The sequence below is a fragment of the Podarcis liolepis genome (genome assembly GCF_965112155.1).
Source record: "Podarcis liolepis genome assembly, chromosome: 16".
NCBI classification, from domain to species: Eukaryota; Metazoa; Chordata; class Lepidosauria; order Squamata; family Lacertidae; genus Podarcis; species Podarcis liolepis.
In genome coordinates, this window is record NC_139567.1 from 15,768,419 (window position 1) to 15,777,074 (window position 8,656).

At 46.5% G+C, this 8,656-nt stretch overlaps 1 long non-coding RNA gene across 1 annotated transcript; it reads right to left on the reverse strand.

Annotated features, from left to right (window-relative positions):
- Window positions 1–206: 206 nt before the first annotated feature.
- LOC310695901 lies at window positions 207–6,179 on the reverse strand. Its single transcript, XR_014520340.1, has 2 exons — window positions 5,722–6,179; window positions 207–1,229 (listed from the first exon to the last, which is right to left on the reverse strand). It is a non-coding gene; the product is annotated as an uncharacterized lncRNA (long non-coding RNA).
- Between the last annotated feature and the right edge of the window lie 2,477 nt (window positions 6,180–8,656).

Consider the following 8,656-nt stretch of genomic DNA (forward strand, 5'->3'; position numbering starts at 1 on the left):
TGAGAAGGGATGTCTGGTTTGCACACACTCGATTCCTGTGTGAGTCTTGGGGATAAGGATCACTGTCACCCACCCTCAGCCTTTAGAAGAGGGAGGGACATGGATCCATATGTATCCACATGTATTTATTAATATTTGTTATATTTGAGGAATATATACTCTGCCTCTTTTTAAAAAAAAAAAATCCTTGCATGGCTTTCAAAATCTTAAAACACCACAAAATGAATTTAATTATATATTAAAATACATATACAAAACCCCAGAAAAATCACTAGAAACACCATAAAAAAACCAGCAAACCCCGGCAAGTCAAAATGAAACAGACTGAACTAAAAGACAAGATAAAATAAAGAAACACCTTTGCCTGGCACTGAAATGACATCAGGATAGGTATTAGCCAGGCAAGCCTCTCTGAGATGAGTATTTATTATTACTACTACTACTATTATTGCAAGGAGCTCAAGGTGGCATACGTAGTTCTCCCCCTTCCCATTTTATCCTCACAACAACCCTGTGAGGCAGGTTAGGATGAAAGTGAGTGCGCTTCATTGTTGTGTGAAGATTTGAACCCTGGTCTCCCAGATCGCAGTCCGACACCTTAAGCACGCTGAACCAAGCCTGAATGTAGCAAATGACAGATTATTTACGTTTATTATAAGATTACCACTAAGGGGGTATTTACCTCAGGTAGCCTTGTGTTACCAACAACCCATCTCTGCAGCTCTTTTCCCCCCCAAAAAATATGTTGGGCATCTCAGAAGAGGATGGTGTTTCACTCGAGTGGGGCCACTACTGACAAGGCTCTTCCTTTGCTGCCAGCTGTTGTATGTATGATGGGGAGAGACCCCCAAAGAAAGGTCTCTGGTAAGGAGCTTGCTGCCTGGACAATAGAGGCAACCTATCTCTCCAGCCAGGTACCATGACTAAACACTCAAGAGATGTGCTTTTGACCCAAAGGTCCTGAGTAAACGTAGCAGAGTCACAGAATAAAATGAAGTGTCCTTGGATGAGTCAGTAGCAGATGAAAGGCCTCTTCTGTACTAAGTCCAAATGTGGGCTATATCCAGCGGGGGACGTCTGAGCCCTAAGTCTTGTCCTTGCCTGTCGCCAGGCTCAGCTGGTCATCTTGAGCACTGTTCGATGTTTTGCTGAGGTGCCTTTCCCAAGCACCAGCCTTACACAACCGGTTGATCGTCTTGTCTGGCAGAGCAGAGGGAGGCCGGAAGCACCTGAGGACGAGGAAGCCAATTACTGCTCTTACGTGGCAAAAGCATTACGAAAGCTGCTTCCCAGTTCACTCATCATACTGATGGGCTGGTGTCACAAGCTCCCACAGAAGATACATTGGCAAAGACGGTTTCGGCCAGCCTACTCTGCAAGATGCAACGGCAACGTCAGGCGGAGGAAGGCGGCTGTTCCTGCCTCCTCAAGCCTCCAGCCCATCTCTGTCTCTCACTGGGAGCTGAGTTGCAACAAAGAACAGGAGCAGGGCTCAGATTTGGAAAGGCTCCTCGTTGCCATGGGAGCATATTTACATATTTACATATAAGCTAAACAAGCTATAGCTTAGGGTCCTACTCTCTTGGGGGCCCCAAAAAAATTAAAGGGGGGAAAACTGGGTGCACATTTCCAAAATATAAGATAGAAAACAAATAAAATAAAACCTACATACAGCAACAGTGTTTTGTGTTGTGTAGGCTCCTATGATGTAAGTAATGGGCCCCACCTGCTAGCCTGCTCCCTAAAATATCACTGGTTTGCTCATTTTCTATATACAGGGTACCTACATTCTGCATGGACTGTTATGGGCAAATGGCTTTAGATACCTATTAGGTCCATAAGGCATATATTCAACACAAAGGACAGCGACAATTTGTTGTTGACAAAGGACAGCTGGACATATAAAGGGCCCCATTACCTTCAGTAGCTTAGGACCTCATCAAACCTAAATCCGGCCCTGCATGGGAGTCCTTGCTCTCACAGCGCCAAAGTTGTGAGGGCTGACCACAGTTATACAATGGCATTCTACACATGCTCAGAGACCAGTGGCGTAGCGTGGGGGTGCAGGGGGGGCCGGCCGCACTGGGCGCAACATCTGGGGGTTAGTGTTAGGGGGCGCAAATCCACGGGTTAGGGGGCGCAAATTACTTGCGTTGCCCCGGGTGCTGACAACCCACGCTACGCCACTGTCAGAGACACCCTAATTATTGTGACTCCACATATGTGCACAGCCTGTGCCAAGTTTATACTGTATTGAGCATTTGTTCCAGTTTGTTTACAGGGCAGTTATAAAAGAATAAGCACTCGCCCTGATTTCCTTGTGGGGTGCTGACACATCTTCCAAGTAATCACTCACTCACCCTATATTTCTCTGTGCATTCCCCCAACACTTTCCTGAGTTAAAATGTACCCCGCAGAAGAGATTAAAGCACGTACAACTGAAGAGGACTAAAGAGATCTATCGCCCAAGCACAATAAATCCACACACACAAAAACCTGGACTTTTTGCAGTTTAGAAAGTGATGGGAGTCTGCATTTTGAAGTGTGGGGTAATGAATTACCAATGGGAAGATATAGGAACACTCTGCAAGGAGATCAGGATGAATGCTCAGTGAAGACCAGATATATTCTAAACTCCATGTAAGCTTTGTGCTAGCAACTCAGGATAAATCCTCTATAGGTCATCTGAAGGAACTTCAAATATCACTTTGGATTGGGGTTTTTTAAAAAAAGAGGATATTATTATTATTATTATTATTATTATTATTTTATATTCCATCTCCCCACCCCCCCAGACAGGGACTTGTTGTGCTAGAGCAGCACAGCACTTTAATCCATTTTAATTGCACAAAACCTAAAGTTTCAATATGCACCCCAACCCCTCCCACGCAGTATTAACAGTTTGGACACAACTATAATTATTTTCCGCATTTGTCTTAGTGCTTTTGAGTGTTTGAAGTGCTGTGCCCAGTGGTGCACGCTTCAGCTGCTCACAACAGTCCTGCAAGGCAGGCTGCTGATACATTATTGTCCCATATTGCAGATACGAGGGTAGAGACAGAGAGTACATTTGGGGGCAGCTACCGTTTCACCAACAGAAAGAGCTGGTTCCAGAGCCATTGAATCCGACAGGAGGCGGCTAGGGTCTCAGTTACAGAAGGTAAAAGCCTTCACCAAAGTATGCGCTAAGGAGGGCAGGAGGGAAGCACAGTCCAAACAAGCCAAGGTCAAGTGCAGTGAGTCAGACTAAGTCCAAACATGACCCAGAGACAAAGTCAGGCAGCAACTCACAGGGAGCTGAAGGCAGGAGGTCAAGACTCAGGAGACCCAGAGACTTGTGCTGCTGTTAGCAAGAGGGGAACCTTATCTGCTCTGGCCTTCCCCTTAAGCACAGCTGCAACAGGGATCACTTACTCACAAGAAGACCAACAACCAGGGCTGTGTGGACACATACTGTGTGGTTTGCTTTTTGACCTGGAACCAAAGCTGTCGTTGCTGGTGCTCTCAAAGACAGGGTGAGTCTGCTCCTTCCTCTGACCGTTCCATCGTCCAGTATAAACTGGGAGCTGGGGGAGTTCAAAGGGTCCCTCAGAATGGAATGCAGGGAGCCCTGCCTGCTCCTTAAGATCCTCAACCTGTGGAGTGTCTGATTCATCCTCTGGTTTCAGGTCAGGGCTAGGGCACTAGGCAGGATATTGGTAATTCTGCTTGTCACAGAACTTATGGGATAGGATGGCAAAGGTTTACGTATGGGGTTGCCAGCTGGTTGCTCCAGCAGGGCTCCTGTACTTTTGGCAGCTGCATAGCAGAGAGAAGAGGTGTTCCTTAGGGCTGCAAGTTCCACATTGGGAACACCTTCATCTGTTGCTGTCCATCCTGGAGCTCACCTGGGGCAAGCAGGTTGGTGTCTGGAGTGTTAAGGTAATGTCCCTGTTGGGCTTCTAAGTGTTATTGATGCACTGTGCTCAAATCCCTCTCTCTCTCTCTCTCTCTCTCTCTCTCTCTCTGTGTGTGTGTGTGTGTGTGGTGTGAGGTCAGGCAGTTCTGTAGGAACTTTCTCCAAAGTTTCCCATCGCCAGAGCTCCCCCTGGTGATCTCTAAGGGTATATGGCAGGAGGACTGAGAAATGGAGCTCCATGCGCAGCCTCTATAGCAGGGGTTTTCAACCAGTGCACCATGGCACCCTGGGGCGCCTTTTTCTAATTGCAAAGTCCATGGTAAATCCAGCAATTGATTATTTCTGCGGTGCCCGCCTTCCCTTGATGTCTGAGCAAGTGCATATTTTGCTTAATGGTTAATCCAGCCATGGGTGTAGTAGCCGGGATTGGGGGGCGGGGCACGCTTTTGTTAGGGTATTGATTGGCGGCCAGCTGCCCCCTGCCCCCCCCCTGAATCCAGCCCTGCCAACCCGTTCGTACCCCTCTGCTCTGCTGCCTCTTTCGTTTCTCGATGCGCTGCTTCTTTCTTCTAAGCCTCTCTCTTTTCCCCCTTCCCCATTTCGGTTGTTTTCGCTCTGGGGTTTCCTGTGGAACTGTGGCGGGCGGGGAGGAAGAAGCCGGCCGAGACTTCTTCTCTCAGCCTGCAGTTTGGGTTTCTCCCAGCTGCTCCAAAGCAGAGGGGAAGTTGAGCCCTTTCTTCTTCCCCGACCCGACGGCAATCGCTGCCTGGGGAGAGACGTGCCGCTTCTGACCGGTTGGGGGTGGGGTGGAGCCTTTTCATCAAGACCCATGATGTGACCAGTGGTCCGGTGACCTCATCCTGAAAACTCGAGACAGAGACTGTTAGGATTCCCTCCGGCCAAAGGTCAGAAAGACGGCAGTGGAAGCCACAGGGCACGCGAGAGGTGGCATTTCGCTTCCAGACAGAGGGCCTTCTCAGTAGTGGCGCCCGCCCTGTGGAACGCCATCCCTTCAGATGTGAAGGAAATAAGCAGCTATCTTCTCTTTAAAAGGCAGCCCTGTTTAGGGAAGTTTTTAATATTTAATGCTGTATTGTTTTTAGCACTTGATTGGAAGCCGCCCAGAGTGGCTGGGGAAACTCAGCCAGATGGGCGGGGTATAAATAATAAATTATTATTATTATTATTATTATTATTATTATTATTATTATTATTATTATTATTCCCACCCGCCCTTACGACCCTATGCGTTATCACCTTATCCTTGCCAGCCCCTGAAACTGAAGCTGGGAGGTGGACTTTAGCTGTGCCCCTCCACACACACACACACACACACACACACACTTGGCTTTCCCCAACAATATACTGTATTTTTCGCTCTATAACACGCACCAGACCATAACACGCACATAGTTTTTAGAGGAGGAAAACAAAAAAAAAAAATATTCTAAACGAAATAGTGGATATATGATTTTTGTGGTTCATGCTGTGGCCACAGACATGTGATCTGACAGTGAGTTTGGAGTAGCCCAATGCAAAAACCCTGAGGATCCATGTGGATCCATGCTTTGTAACCATGGAGGAGGGAAGGAAGGGGAACTATGGATCCTCTGCTCACGACTGCAGCAGATCCCCCCCGCCACCCGCAGGCATTCGCTCCATAACACGCACAGACATTTCCCCTTACTTTCTAGGAGGAAAAAAGTGAGTGTTATGGTTCAAAAAATACGGTACAAGGCAAACACAGGCCCACGCACTAAATCTGAGTCATGGGTCAGTATTAGAACGTGCGGAAGATTATCAAGGGGCGCGCGTGGACTTACTTCCCTTCGGAGCTCGGACGTGCTTCTGTGAGGAGGGGCAGCGGCAGAGACCCTGACGACTGGCGAAAGAAGAGCCCTGCTGGGGGAGAGGAAGGATAGACAGCCCCGACAGCCCCCAAAGGGACACCGTCTCCCTTCTTCTGGGCAGAATCCCCTGGTAATCCCTTTCGTTGGATGACAACACCCACTCCAGGCCTAGTATAGTAAGCAGGGGGGAGGAAGTCCCCCCCCCACCTCCACAGCATACTAAACCTCAATTGTCTCTCGCCAACTCCCATGGGCGTAGCCAGGGTGGCCACTGCCCCCCTAAATCAAGTAAAAAAGAAAAGGTAAATTGAAAGTAGAAATAATCAGGATATTTGAAACTGAAATGCTCGCTGAGGTCAAAAGAATTAAGTAATTTAAGTGAAAGTAATTTAAAACATTTCATTCCGAATCTGCTAGACAGAGACAGACAAGAGGATGGTGACAGATGGGCGTCCTGACGCCCCCCCAGCATAAATACTGGCTACGCCCATGTATCAATAATACACCCCTAAACACTTCCACATGCGCACCAACTAGTGAACTTTCCTCTTTGGCAGGGCTCGGCAAGGGGCGTGGGTAGGACATTGCACACAAACACCCCATTGGAAACTGACATGTGGACTCCACTCTGCCCAGGGACGGATTTATGTTTGATGAGGCCCTAAGCTACTGAAGGTAATGGGGGCCCTTTATATGTCCAGCTGTCCTTAGTCAACAACAAATTGCCGCTGTTTTTTGTGTTGAATACTATACAGTATGGTGATTTATGGACCTAATAGGTATCTAAAGCCATTTGCACATAACAAAATGTGTATCTTATCTTTTTTTTTTAATAAATATTTTATTGGGTTTTCAAACATAAAGCACATATAAAACACACAACTACATCCACATTGTACATATAGAAAGAAAAAAATAAAAGAAAAAGAAAAAACAAACCTTTCATAACTTTTTTATATAACTTATAGGACTTCCTCACATCTCCTTACCCTGCATTATTAACAATAAAAATTATTAGCAAATTATTACCTTGTGTCGTATCTTAATTTGTACTTCTCAAATGTTAAGTTTCTTAGCCTAAAATGGTTATTTTCCATTAATTGTAACCTAATTTTACCGTAAATTTGCTGAAACCATATTTTCCTAAATCGCGCAATTTCTTAAGATTCATACAACTTGAACTGTTTTTGTAAATAGTCTTTACAAAATGTGTATCTTATCAAGGTAATTGTTGAACTGAAATACAATTAAGAAAAAGTATTTTAATAGTGAAATACAATTAAGAAGTACAGTATATTGATAGTGGTAGTGATATTTTAGGGAGCAAGCTAGCAGGCAGGGCCCATTACTTACACAACACAAAAGTTGAGTCTACACAACACAAAACACTTGCTGTATGTACGTTTTATTTTATTTGTTTTTTATCTTATATTTTGGAATTGTACATCTATATTTTTTTCCTTTCTTTTTTTGGGGGGGCCCCCAAGAGAGTAGGGCCCTAAGCTATAGCTTGTTTAGCTTATATGTAAATCAGGCACTGATCCCGCCCCCAGATATGCCGGCCACAGCGCCCAAGAAAGGGCTGAGCAGCTGCCGGTCAGGAGCCTCAACAGACACCTGCAAACAGCATGAGTAGGGATGGAAGCAGAGAACCATAGAACTGTAGAGTTGGAAGGGGCGCTGAGGATAATCTAGTGATTTTCTAGAATTTCTAGTCCAACTCACTGAGATAGCTCAGTCAGTAGGCTCTTAATCTCAGGGCCCTGGGTTCATATCCCACATTGGGCAAGAAGAGTCCTGCATTTCAGGGGGTTGAGCTAGATGACCATTGGGGTCCCTTCCAACCTCATGATTTTATTCTAACCCCCTGCAATGCAGGAATATGCAGCTGCCCCAGGGATCGAACCTGCAGCCTTTGCATCATTAGCACCACGCTCTAACCAACTGAGCTGTGCAGGCCAGCAGTCATAGTGGTTGAATGCTGGAAATTAGGCAAGGGTCTGATGCTTGGCTCATGCTTGTTGGGTTAGCAGGAAAACTGGCATGTCACCTGCATGTTGCCAGATCTATGAAGACCACTACCACCATAATCATAATCATAATCATAAACATCATTTATATCCTGCCCATCCGGTAGCATTTCCCCAGCCACTCTGAACTGCTCGCAACAGAATATTAAAAACACAATAAAACATCAAACATTAAAAACTTCCCTAGGCAGTGCTGTCTTCATATGTCTTCTAAAAGTCAGATAGTTGTTTATTTCCTTGACATCTGATGAGAGGGTGTTCTACAGGGGTTCCCTGTAACTTCACTTCTCGCAGCGAGGGAACCGCCAGAAGGCCCTCGGCTCTGGACCTCAGTGTCCGGCCTGAACAATGGGGATGGAGACGCTCCTTCAGGTATACTGGGCCGAGGCCACTTAGGGCTTTAAAGGTCAGCACCAACCCTTTGAATTGTGCTCGGAAACGTACTGGCATAAGCTCACAATCGCACGGAAATCTTTGGAAAGGCCTACTGGCGTGAAATAGTAAAGTTATGCTGTATGAGTTAAAGCTCCTTTGGAACTCACCGGGACTGCTTTCAGTGGAACAACCGTTAATTTGTATTTTGCTATGATTTGTTAATTGATTTCTCAAACTTTTAATAAAAATGTTTTAAAAAACAACAAAACACCTACAGATAGGGAAGAGGAGACCAGGTGGACGGATCCGCCTGCAATGTTGGGCCGCTGGTTCTCGCGCGGCTCAGTCCCCAATCCAGAAGTGCTCTCTCGCTTCCTTAGGGGGACGCGCCGCCGGGCTGCCCAGAGAAGTAGCGGGACATTCCCCGAGAAAGCTGGCGTAGGCGGGGATTGCCCCGAGGGAAGCGAAAACCATTGCCCGCGCTTCCCTCCCCGCCCACCTCG